Source organism: Bison bison, unplaced genomic scaffold (assembly GCF_000754665.1).
Source record: "Bison bison bison isolate TAMUID 2011002044 unplaced genomic scaffold, Bison_UMD1.0 scf7180017864358, whole genome shotgun sequence".
In the NCBI taxonomy this organism is placed as follows: domain Eukaryota; kingdom Metazoa; phylum Chordata; class Mammalia; order Artiodactyla; family Bovidae; genus Bison; species Bison bison.
Window position 1 is genome coordinate 2,526,203 of NW_011494930.1, and position 13,506 is coordinate 2,539,708.

General features: G+C 38.8%; 1 protein-coding gene across 2 annotated transcripts in view; it reads left to right on the forward strand.

Moving 5' to 3' along the window:
• PCDH9 (protocadherin 9) overlaps window positions 1-13,506 on the forward strand; it is a 1,139,636-nt gene that overhangs the window by 478,011 nt on the left and 648,119 nt on the right. The gene's annotated exons all lie outside the window — the stretch shown is intronic.

The window sequence follows — 13,506 nt, forward strand, 5'->3', positions numbered from 1 at the left end:
ACTGGTTGGGGCATAGACTTGGATTACTGTGATATTGAATGGTTTTCCCTGGAAACGAACAGAGATCATTCTGTCGTTTTTGAGATTGCATCCAAGTACTGCATTTCGGACTCTTTTGTTGACCATGATGGCCACTCCATTTCTTCTGAGGGATTCCTGCCTGCAGTAGTAGATATAATGGTCATCTGAGTTAAATTCACCCATTCCAGTCCATTTCAGTTCGCTGATTCCTAGGATGTTGACATTCACTCTTGCCATCTCTTGTTTGACCACTTCAAATTTGCCTTGATTCATGGACCTGACATTCCAGGTTCCTATGTAATACTGCTCTTTACAGCATCAGACCTTGCTTCTACCACCAGTCACATCCACAGCTGGGTATTGTTTTTCCTTTGGCTCCATCCCTTCATTCTTTCTGAAGTTATTTCTCCACTGATCTCCAGTAGCATATTGGGCACCTACTGACCTGGGGAGTTTCTCTTTCAGTATCCTATCATTTTGCCTTTTCAATACTGTTCATGGGGTTCTCAAGGCAAGAATACTGAAGTGGTTTGCCATTCCCTTCTCCAGTGGACCACATTCTGTCAGATCTCTCCACCATGACCCGCCCATCTTGAGTTGCCCCACGGGCATGGCTTAGTTTCATTGAGTTAGACAAGGCTGTGGTCCTAGTGTGATTAGATTGACTAGTTTTCTCTGAGTATGGTTTCAGTGTGTCTGCCCTCTGATGCCCTCTTACAGCTCCTACCGTCTTACTTGGGTTTCTCTTACCTTGGGCATGGGGTATCTCTTCACGGCTCCTCCAGCAAAGCGCAGCCATTGCTCCTTACCTTGGACGAGGGGTATCTCCTCACTGCCGCCCTTCCTGACCTTCAACGTGGGATAGGTCCTCTAGGCCCTCCTGTGCCCGCACAGCCACGGCTCCTTGGACGTGGGGTTGGTCCTCCGGCCACCACCCCTGGCCTCGGGTGTGGGGTTGCTCCTCCCAGCTGCCACATATTTAAAAATACATAATATTTAATTCCAGTAAAAGAGTACAGAAAAAGCAGTAGACACGTATTAATACACTAACCAGAGGTTTGAATTCCCAAATTATCCACTAATCACATACATTGTACAAGTTACTTAACTTTCCCAAGATTTTTTTTCTTTTTCTTTTTTTGGAAAAAGTTGGCTTAAAGCTCAACATTCAGAAAACAAAGATTATGGCATCTGGTCTGATCACCTCATGGGAAATAGATGGGAAAACAGTGGAAACAATGTCAGACTTTATTTTTTGGGCTCCAAAATCACTGCAGATGGTGACTATAGCCATGAAATTAAAAGACGCTTACTCCTTGGAAGGAAAGTTATGACCAACCTAGATAACATATTCAAAAGCAGAGACATTACTTTTCCAACTAAGGTCCATCTAGTCAAGGCTATGGTTTTTCCAGTGGTCATATATGAATGTGAGTGTTGGACTGTGAAGAAGGCTGAGTTCTGAAGAATTGATGCTTTTGAACTGTGGTGTTGAAGAAGACTCTTGAGAGTCCCTTGGACTGCAAGGAGATCCAATCAGTCCATTCTGAAGGAGATCAGCCCTGGGATTTCTTTGGAAGGAATGATGCTAAAGCTGAAACTCCAGTACTTTGGCCACCTCATGAGAAGAGTTGACTCATTGGAAAAGACTCTGATGCTGGCAGGGATTGAGGGCAGGAGGAGAAGGGGATGCCAGAGGATGAGATGGCTGTATGGTATCACTGACTTGATGGATGTGAGTCTGAGTGAACTCCAGGAGTTAGTGATGGACAGGGAGGCCTGGCATGCTGTGATTCATGGGGTTGCAAAGAGTTGGACACGACTCAGTGACTGAACTGAACTGAAGCTGAAATAAGAATAATAACTCTAAATGCATAAAGTCACAATAGAATGGACTATATCTGTTTATATATGTGTGTGTGTGTGTGTGTGTGTGTGTGCTTAGTCGTGTCTGACTCTTCACAACCCCATGTACTGTAGCCCACCAGACTCTGTCCATGGCATTGTCCAGGCAAGCATAGTGGAATGGGTTGCCATTTCCTCCTCCATAGAACCTTCCCAACTCAGGGATTGCACCTATATCTCCCATGTCTCCTGCATTACAGGTGGATTCTTTATCACTGAGTCACCTGGAATATATATATATATATATATATTCACCTGTATATATATATATATATATATACAGATAAATAATTTATGTCTGGAATAATGGCTCAATAAATGATAGCTATTATTTTGGACCTGTGTCAATTGAAAGTTTTTTATATCTCTCTGATAAAAATTTTAGCAATATCAGGAAATAAGTGGAGTCTACAAAACATAATTTTATTGTTTAACAACAGTGGTTCCACCACAGCAGACTGGGAGATTTGAACTTTGTCAGCACTCAGCCCGTATTAGGAAAACAATCAATCAAGACATAGTTACAGCACAGTGATCCTTGATCCATTATTCATTTCTGACATCCTAGTTGTAAGGTAAAAGTTTGTATGTTAGAAATGATTTCCCATCTTACCACATGTTATCATTTTTTGGTGAATGAAAGGAATGACTTTTCTATTATGGACCAAGTCCTCACTATTGCACAATAGAATAGAATCAAAAGGACATGATCCCAGGGCACAGACTAGTCATCTTTCCATTAGTATTAGAGGAATGAATCCAAACCTACTGTTAATCCTTTTATACTTTGTCACCTATGAAGTACACTGGTGAAGGCAATGGCACCCCACTCTAGTACTCCTGTCTGGAAAATCCCATGGATTGAGGAGCCTGGTGGGCTGCAGTCCATGGGGTCTCTAGGAGTCGGACACGACTGAGCGACTTCACTTTATTTTTTCACTTTCATGCATTGGAGAAGGAAATGGCAACCCACTCCAGTGTTCTTGCCTGGAGAATCCCAGGGACAGGGGAGCCTGGTGGGCTGCCGTCTTTGGGGTCACACAGAGTCGAACATGACTGAAGCGACTTAGCAGCAGCAGTAGCAGCATGTAGCACAAGAAAGAAGAATTTAGTTTCCTAAATTTTCAAACTTTATATTTTCAGTTAGAAAGGAATAAATTTGAATTTTCATTATTGATAGCAGTTATGTTCTCTAAAATTGCCTCAAACTCTGAATTTGTGAATACTGAACCATTGCTTCTAGGGGAAATACAGGATTTCCTAGGTCCCTGGAAGCCTCTGACCACACATTTTAATGTATCAATACATAACCTTGTTTTACGTATGTTTTTGTTTAAAGAACCTTATTTAATACATATTGTTGCTTCATTAATATTGAATTCATGGCCAAAAAAACTTAGGCCTGAACAAAGCTTATCTACAATACATTTTCTCTGTAAGACACATGACAGTCTTTCTATGCTTGGGATCATCACTAGCCAGCACTTCAGCATTCTATGCGGGGTCCATTTTAAACATCAAAACTACTAACAAAAAGCACAAAGATGCAAAAAAAGATCATTATGCTAAATAGACTGCAAACGATGCTTGTTTGCAATGTGAAAGCTGAATCAGGAAGACAGAGCGTTACCCTATTCAACCTCCCCGGAAACATGTGCACTGGGAAACCCACTTTTTTTAAGCTCTGAGCATGTCCACGAAAGACCACAAAAGATTTGTGATTATTGACTTGAGGACAATTTATAAACACATTTTAGCAAACTGGAAAATTGACAAATATGAAATCCATGAGTGATGAGGATTGATTGTATCGATAAATTAATCTGCATTTTTAAAAAGTTTTTATATTTGCACTATGATAGCAGTAGTACAGAGATTAGTGATAATAATTTTAATCAACTGAATAAATGTAAAGTCATGCAGTATACAAAGCACTTCATGTTCATTTAACAATTATGATTATACATCTAAAGAAATGAGGTCAAATCACACAGCTAGAAGTTGACTAGCCAGGATTCAAACCAGCCTATTTGATTCCAGAGACTAGAAGCTATTAACCATATGTTATTCTTCTCATTATAAGCAAGATGATATTCAATTTTTCATAATAGAGCCACATTAGTGATAAAAGAATAGCATGCTATATTTTAGTGTTTCTTTTGATCTTTGAGTCTCAAGTACAGGGCTTTACTTCTTACCCTTGAACATGCTATTGAAATGTAAAATGATATTTCTCTCTTTGCATACTTTGTGTAGCCATATTTTTCTTCATCGAAGTAATTTTACATTTTTCTATGTTTTCCAATTCAAAATGATTCATGGGTGAGTCATATTCCCAGCATTCATTTGTGAGTCATTTAGAAGTACAGTGTTTAAATATAGTGGGTTATGTGGTAGGATAGTCCCTCCAAGCCCGTTTATCCCATAGTGAAACTGGACTAGCAAAATAATAATAATAATAATGATAACCACAGCATTTTTGCAACCACCTTCTATAACAATGGTTCCCTGGGAAAACACAGGGACTATATACAGTACAAATAGGTTAGGGACTCAGATTTACTTAATAAATAGCAAGTATGCAGATTCCCCTATGTCAAAATCATTGTTAGAGGTCTGAGAATGTTGTTAGAAGGAACTTCAGAACTTTGGTCTTGGGGAGTTTGAAGAGAAGGAAACAGATAGAGATCAGATGTTTAGGAAGAGCAAAGTAGTTGAAAGTAAGGAAGGAGAGCAGGACTTCTAGTCCTTCTAACATCCTTTTCACAGACATGCCTTCTAGTGCCAGGACATCTTCCTATTTAAGTAGTATCTCTTTTTACCACTACTAATCTCAGATTTTGACTGGTAAACTTTTTTACATAAACTCTGTTGCTTCTGACCAGTTTTTTTCACCTCTTTACTGCCCTGAATAAGATAATTCTACAGATTTTCATGTATATTCTTGTCTTGGATTAAAATTCACAAATAATTGATGTGTTTTTTGATACTTAGCATTAATAATGAAACAATTAAGCTGCTGAAAATGTCTGTACCCCCCTTGTCCCTTTCCATCTTCCCCTCTCTCTCTCCTTCCACGATTGCTATGTCTTCTTAATTTTACTATAAATAAAAATCACTTAAGGGCCTTTTTAATTTATTTTTTTTGGTTTCTTTTAAAAATTAATTTATTTTAATTGGAGGCCAATTACAATATTGTGGCAGTTATTGCCATACACTGACATGCATCATCCATGGGTGTACACATGTCCCATCATCCTGAACCTCCCTCCCATCTCCCTCCCCACCCCATCCCTTTGGGTTGTCTCAGAGCACCAGCTTTGAGTGCTTTGCTTCATTTTTTTTTTTTTTAACATACATTCATGGATCTCACTTCGAGGTAGTCTGATCAAAGAGCTCTGCAATGAAGTTCAGTAATCTGCATTTTCAACATGTCTCCCAGGTAGTCCTTCTAGAGGTGATATGGTAACCCTCTTAAGTGCTGTGACTTACTGCTTTAAAAAAAAATGAAATTCTTGTATGCATGCAGGTTACCCAAGGATCTTTATATAAAACTGTTAGAAAAGTAAATAAAGGTTAGAAAAAAGCAGTACAGAACATTTGTTTACACAATTAGGAATAGGACATTGTTGGTAACAATGTTGCCATCTTTTGGAAAGGAGAATTGAGAGTTTAGCCTGAGAGAAGTCACTTCTCAATCACAGTGATCAAGAGAGGAAAATAAAAGATTATCTATCATGATCTTTTCTATTCAAGCTTTCTCCTTTTCCCTCCCCACTGGTAATTTGGTGATCAAATACCAAATTAACCGGATTTAAGCAGAAAATGAATATAGTAATTAAGATTAAAGGATGATGATTGGCTGTGTCTATTTCAACAGACTGAGAGGGAAAGGAATATTTATTACTTTCTGTCTACCAAGTCCATAGCCGAGTGAAACTTTCCAGGAGAAAGTCTCTTTTTTGTTAGGTGAGCAGCAGTCATCATCATTATTACCATTATATTAGCCATACACATAGCTACCATTTGCCCATGATTAAGGACTGCTGATGGACTGTATTCCTTCAAAATTCATGCTTTATCCTAATCCTCAATATGATTTTATTTGGAAATAGGGCCTTTATGGGGCTTTCCAGAAAATACTGTTGGTAAAGAAACTACTTGCCAATGCAGAAGACATAAGAGATGTGGATTCAACCCCTGGGTCAGGAAGATCCCCTGGAGGAGGGTAAGCCAACCCACTTCAGTAGTTTTGCCTGGAAAAATCCCATGGACAGAGGAGCCTGGCAGGCTACAGCCCATAGCATCACAAACAGTACACATGACTAAAGTGACTTAGCAACAGAAGCAGCAGCAGCAGGGCTTTTATGGAAGGAATTGAGGTTGAATGAGGTTACATTCAATTGAATTGGACCCTGATCCAATAGGATTAGTGCCTTTGTAAGAAGAGGAAAAAAAGACCATACTTTACTCTCCCTCATTCTGCTATGAACCATGGAAAGGCTGTATGACAGACATAAGGAGAAGGAGGCCATATGCAAACCAGAGGTAAACATTTCACCAGAAACTGAATAAGCTAGTACCTTGAGCTTATACTTTGCAATCTCCAAAATAATTAAATCTCCAAAATAATTTTCTACTGTTAAGCTGCCTGTGTATACACGTGTTTCAGTTGTGTCCTGTCTGACACTTTCTTACCTGCTTGCCTGTAGCTCATCAGACTCCTCTGTCCATGGGAGTCTCCAGGCATGAATGCTGGTGTGGTGACCATGTCCTCCTCCAGGGAATCTTTCCCACCCAGGGATCAAACCCACGACTCTTATTTCTTCTGCATTGGCAGGTGGGTTCTTTACCCACTGAGCCACCTGGGAAGCCCTGTTAAGTTGCCTAGTCTGTAGTGATTTCTTCTACCATAAGTATAAAAATGCAAACTAGGACAGGATTTTAAGATGTTTTCATTTGGTTGTTCTGAGAATTTGAAGAAAATTAGTATGATCCATTGATCCAGCAAATATGGAAAACTCAGTAGTGGCCACAGGACTGGAAAAGATCAGTTTTCATTCTAATCCCAAAGAAAGGCAATGCCAAAGAATGTTCAAGCTAACTCACCATTGCACTCATTTCACATGCTAGCAAAGATGTTCTCAAAATTCTCCAAGCCAGGCTTCAAGAGTATGTGAACCAAGAAACTCCAGATGTTCAAGCTGGATTTAGAAAAGGCAGAGATCAAATTGCCAACATCCACTGGATCATAGAAAAAGCAAGATAATTCTAGAAAAACATCTGCTTCATTGACTATGCTAAAGCCTTTGACCCTGCGGATCACAACAAACTGTGGAAAATTCTTCAAGAGATAAGAATACCAGACTACCTTATCTGCCTCCTGTTAAACCTGTATGCAGGTTGAGTAGCAACAGTTAGAACTGGACATGAAACAACAGGCTGGTTCCAAATCAGGAAAGGAGTACGCCAAGGCTGTATATTATCACCCTGCTTATTTAAGTTATATGCAGAGTACATCATGCAAAATGCCGGGGTGAATGAAGCAAAAACTGGAATCGACGGTGCCAGGAGAGATATCAATAACCTCAGACATGGAGATGACACCACCCTCATGGCAGAAAGTGAAGAAGAACTAAAGAACCTCTTGATGAAGGGGAAAGAGGAGAGTAAAAAAGCTGGCTTAAAATTCAACATTCAAAAAGCCATCATAGCATCCAGTCCCATCACTTCATGGTAAATAAATGGGGAAACAATGGAAACAGTGAGAGCCTTTATTTTGGGGGGCTCCAAAATCACTGCAGATGGTGACTGCAATCATGAAATTAAAAGACTCTTGCTCCTTGGAAGAAAAGCTTTGACAAACCTAGACAGCATGTTATAAAAACAGAGACATTACTTTGCCAACAAAGGTCCATTTAGTCAAAGCTATGGTTTTTCCAGTAGTCATGTATGGATGTGAGAGTTGGACTATAAAGAAAGCTGAGCACCAAAGAACTGATGCTTTTCAACTGTGGTGTTGGATAATATGCTTGAGAGTCCCTTGGACGGCAAGGACATCAAACCAGTTAATCCTAAAGGAAATCAATCCTCAATATTCATTAGAAGGGCTGAATCTTGAAACTGAAGCTCCAATACTTTAGCCACCTGATGCAAAAGCCTACTCATTAAAAAGACCTGGATCTGGGAATGATTGAAGGCAGGAGAAGGGGACAACAAGGATGAGATGGTTGGATGGCATCACTGATTCAATGGACTTGAGTTTGAGCAAGGTCCTGGTGATGGTGAAGGACAGGGAAGCCTTGAATGCTGCAGTCGATGGAGTTGCAAAGAGTCGGACATGACTGAGCAATTGAACAGCAACAATTGATCCATTTGTAGTCTAAAAGCCCAAGTCTAAAAAAGTTAGGTAGTTTGTTCAATGTCACACAGCTAGTAAAATGTGTGTGTTTGTAGACAGGTGCCAGTGGTAGACATAACTCAGGCCATCACCAGAACTTAAGCATCTAAAGATGAAACCATACATACTTCTAAAGGATGCATGCAATTTGGCTTTTTAATTTTTATATGGATATATAATTTAAATATTTTAGTTTTCTTTTAAAATCACTCTTCATAAGTGATTTATTTGTTAAGAAATATAACAATATAGCAGTTTATTACAAACTTATTGTTACATGTTAAATAGGTCCTTTGTTGACTAATTTATTTCTGTTTTAAAGGGTTTGTAATTCTTTAAGATACAATTGGAAATTTTGCAATCTATTCAGAGGAGGTTTTTTTTTTTTTTTCACTAATAGGTTGAAATATTTCTAGACACTAACGCTTTTGTGGCAGATTTCAAAGGAAAGTTGTCTAAGGGCAGCATGTATTTCAGAAGAGTTTCTCAAATGCTTTCCTGTCCTTTGTTACACTTTGTATTTTTAAGTTCTTTGAAAGTAGGTACAGTGCCTCATATTCAAAAGGTGTTATAAGAACCTAAACTAGATTTCTATTGGTTTAATTTGACATTTCTTTGAAAACATGCAAGTTGGTAGAGTCAGAATTTCCTCAAGGAAGTCCAAAATTTAAGTTCAGAAAAGACTGGTTTATCTATAGGCACAGTGTTTCAAAGCATTTAGCACTGTGATGTAACTTAAGAAGAACACAGGGACCCACATAAATTATCTGAAGGATCAACTGGACATATTTTCAAACAGAAGAATTTCACATTAAAGATGACTCCCTTGTTTGAACTAAAAGTTTCTAAGATTTCAGCTCAATGTACAATCATATAAGAATGTGCAATCATTACCAAAATCAACAAATATGTTGGAATATAATTTCACTTAAGGGGAAAGAATCTTATGAGTTAAACCTAAATTAAGCTTTGGGGTTTTTTTTAAGTGATTTATTTTAACTTATTTTAAGCGATTTCCTGAACAAAGGAAATAATAACCATCCATTGCTGTTTATATCTTTATCCTTCACTTTGCTATTTTAACTTACATTCAAAAATATTGATAGCTTCACCTTACCAACAAAAAAGTTTATTTCTTTGGTGATATCACTAACATTTTTGAAATATCAGTCATGACTTCTGCATTTCCAGCTCTACTGCCATATTTAGTGCTACAGAGTCATTATCTTTTCTTGGTGGATGGTAAATGGAAAGAATAGCTATCTCTAGAAAGAAGGATCTCCAGGAAGTAAGTGATCATTTAGAGGCTGACCCTCTCTTCCCTGATTAGTGACTCAATGCTGAAGGAGAAAGGATGTGCCCAGGTATGCACATATCCTGACATTTTCTTGATGCTAATGTGGCAGCAAGGTGGATGGTCAGCAGCACTTCACAGCAGTATCTGTGAACTTTGTCTCTGGTGGACCATAAAAGCAGCTTCACCTGATGGCCCCTTATGTTACCAGAAACTTCTTTCAATCTCATTTCTCATTGACTGAGATCTGGTCATAATTACATAGCTCTGATTCCTGTTGCTTTGCCTCCTCCAAAGGACTCAATTACATGCTGTTCCCTAAGGCTAGATATAGAAAATGGACTCTCTTAGAATCCACTACCTTAAGTAGCTTGGCTCCCTCATTCAATCACACCTAAAGAACTTTGCTGCTAAGACTTGCAATCTCTATATCTCTCCATTGTCTTTATCATCATCTATCTGTCTATATATGATATCACCCCTACATGTCTTTATATATATATTTATTTTATATATATATATATATATTTGTTATTATTGCTTTTCAGTCTCCCAGTCATGTCCAACTCTTTGTGACCTCATGGATTGCAGCACGCCAGGCTTCTCTGTCTCTCACTTTCTCCTGAAGTTTGCCCAAGTTTATATATATCCCCTAGGACAGATACATATATATACTATGCTTAGTGACTCATTCATGTCCAACTTTTTGTGACCTTATGGACTGTAGGCCACCAGCTCTTCTGTTCATAGAATTCATCAATACAGGAATTGGTAGCCATTCTCTTCTCTTAGGGGATCTTCCCGACCAGTGGATCAAACCTGGGTCTCCTGCATTGCAGGTGGATTCTTTACTGTGTAAACCACCAGGAAAGCCCTGACATATATATTAACCAAGTGCAAAATCATTTATCAAAGTCAGTGTACACTAAAATGTCTGTCATCGAAGCTATATTTAGCAAAGCCACTCTCCCTGCCAGACATTTCCAATATGAAGTATGCTGTCACAATGCACTAGACAGGTGAATGTCACTGTATTCTTCTATCTTATTTGGTGGCAATGGAAAAATCATAATATATTAATGATGTATTATCATAGAAGAAAAAATGAACAATTCTGCATATGCAAATAGTATTATTTGAACAGATGATGAAAGTAGCTACAAATGAATAATATAATAAAAATACTAACTTCCAACTCATAGATTATTACACGTGGAAGGACAATCGGTAGTAAAACTTACTGTAAGCTGATTATAAAACTGAGAGAAAAATTAATTTTCACTCCTCTTGTATAGTCTAGAAATTATGTGACCAAAGTATGGACAGTTATCTAAACCGCATATTTATGAAAAGATTTGCACAATACAGTATAATTTATATTTAGTAGTTAGTTGGCAGAGCATCAGTTAAATTCACTTCAGTCACTCAGTCATGTCTGACCCTGCAACCCCATGGACTGTAGCATGCCAGGCCTCCCTGTCCATCACCAACTCCTGGAGTTTACTCAAACTCATGTCCACTGAGTTGGTGATGCCATCCATCCCCTTCTCCCACCTTCAATCTTTCCCAGCATCAACGTCTTTTCAAATGAGTGAGTTCTTCTCATCAGGTGGCCAAAGTATTAGAGTTTCAGCTTCAACATTGGTCCTTCCAATGGATATTCAGGACTGATTTCTTTAGGATGGACTGGTTGGATCTCCTTGCAGTCCAAGGGACACTCAAGAGTCTTCTTCAACAGCACAGTTCAAAAGCATCAATTCTTTGGTGCTCAGCTTTCTTTATAGTCCAACTCTCACGTCCATACATGACTACTGGAAAAATCATAGCCTTGACTAGATGGGCCTTTGTTGGCAAGAAATGTCTCTGCTTTTTAATATGCTAAGTTGGTCATAACTTTTCTTCCAAGGCGTAAACATCTTTTAATTTCATGGCTGCAGTCACTATCTGCAGTGATTTTGGAGCCCCCCAAAATAAAGTCTGTCACTGTTTCCCCATCATTTGCCATGAAGTCATGGGACCAGATGCCATGATCTTAGTTTTCTGAATGTTGAGCTTTAAGCCAACTTTTTCACTCTTCTCTTTCTCTTTCATCAATAGGTTCTTTAGTTCTTCTTCGCTTTCTGCCCTAAAGGTGGTATCATCTGCATATCTGAGGTTATTGATATTTCTCCCATCAATCTTGCTTCCAGCTTGTGCTTAATCCAGGCCAGCATTTCTCATGATGTACTCTGCATATAAGTTAAATAAGCAGGGTGACAATGTACAGCCTTGATGTACTCCTTTTCCTATTTGGAACCAGTCTTTTATTCCATGTCCAGTTCTAGCTGTTGCTTTGTGACCTGCATACAGATTTTTCAAGAGGCAGGTCAGGTGGTCTGATAGTCCCATCTCTTTCAGAATTTTCCACAGTTTGTGGTGATACACACAGTCAAAGGTTTTTGCATAGTCAATAAAGCAGAAATAGATGTTTTTCTGGAACTCTTGCTTTTGTGATAATCTAACAGATGTTGGCAATTTGATCTCTGGTTCCTCTGCCTTTTCTAAAACCAGCTTGAACATCTGGAAGTTCACAGTTCACATACTGTTGAAGCCTGGCTTGGAGAATTTTCAACATTACTAGCATGTGCTGCTGCTGCTGCTAAGTCGCTTCAGTCATGTCTGACTCTGTGCGACCCCATAGATGGCAGCCCACCAGGCCCCGCCGTCCCTGGGATTCTCCAGGCAAGAACACTAGCATGTGAGATGAATATAATTGTGCGGTAGTCTGAGCATTCTTTGGCATTGCTTTTCTTAGGGATTGAAAGGAAAACTGACCTTTTCCAGTCTTACGGCCACAGCTGAGTTTTCCAAATTTGCTGACATTGAGTGCAACACTTTCACAGCATCATCTTTTAGTGACAGAGCATGGACATTTATTAATACTCCCATATTAAATTAACTTAGATCTTACATCCTAAGTTCTGTTGTTATTGCTTTTTAAGGGTAATGTTTAATTAATTATGCCTCAACAACAACAAAAAAATAGGCATTATTTTTTCCTTTGGTCATGTAGAATAGCAAGAAAATGTGGTTGACCACTTGATGATCTTTTGGCAGTTTTCACAGAAAAACAGAGTTGAAAAATTTAATTACAGAATTTAAAAAATATGTTAACCATTTTTAAATTATGTGTTCCATTATTCTAAATATACCTTTTAAAATTAATTATTGATTTTAATATAAATTTACAATACATCCAAGTTAAAAGGAAAAGATTCTTTACACTAAAACTGACATATCTTTTCATTCAGATATTACTTGCATTTAGATACTGAAATTTGTTGATAAGCCAAAATAGTTACAGGTGATAATGAAACATGGTTAACTATGGGTGGTAAGATATCAGAGATGCTGGAAAATCAAACCAAAAAAGAAGCACTATCTCTCTCTCTCTCTCTCAGTCAGTCAGTTCAGTTCAGTCGCTCAGTCGTGTCTGATTCTTTGCCATCCCATGAATCGCAGCACGCCAGGCCTCCCTGTCCATCACCAACTCCCGGAGTTCAATCAGACTCAGGTCCATTGAGTCAGTGATGCCACCAGCCATCTCATCCTCTCTTGTCCCCTTCTCCTCCTGCCCCCAATCCCTCCCAGCATCAGAGTCTTTTCCAATGAGTCAACTCTTCACATGAGGTGGCCAAAGTCCTGGAGTTTCAGCTTTAGCATCATTCCTTCCAAAGAATACCCAGGACTGATCTCCTTCAGAATGGACTGGTTGGATCTCCTTGCAGTCCAAGGGATGCCCAAGAGTCTTCTCCAACACCACAGTTCAAAAGCATCAATTTTTCAGTGCTCAGCTTTCTTCACAGTCCAACTCTCACATCCATACATGACCACAGGAAAAACCATA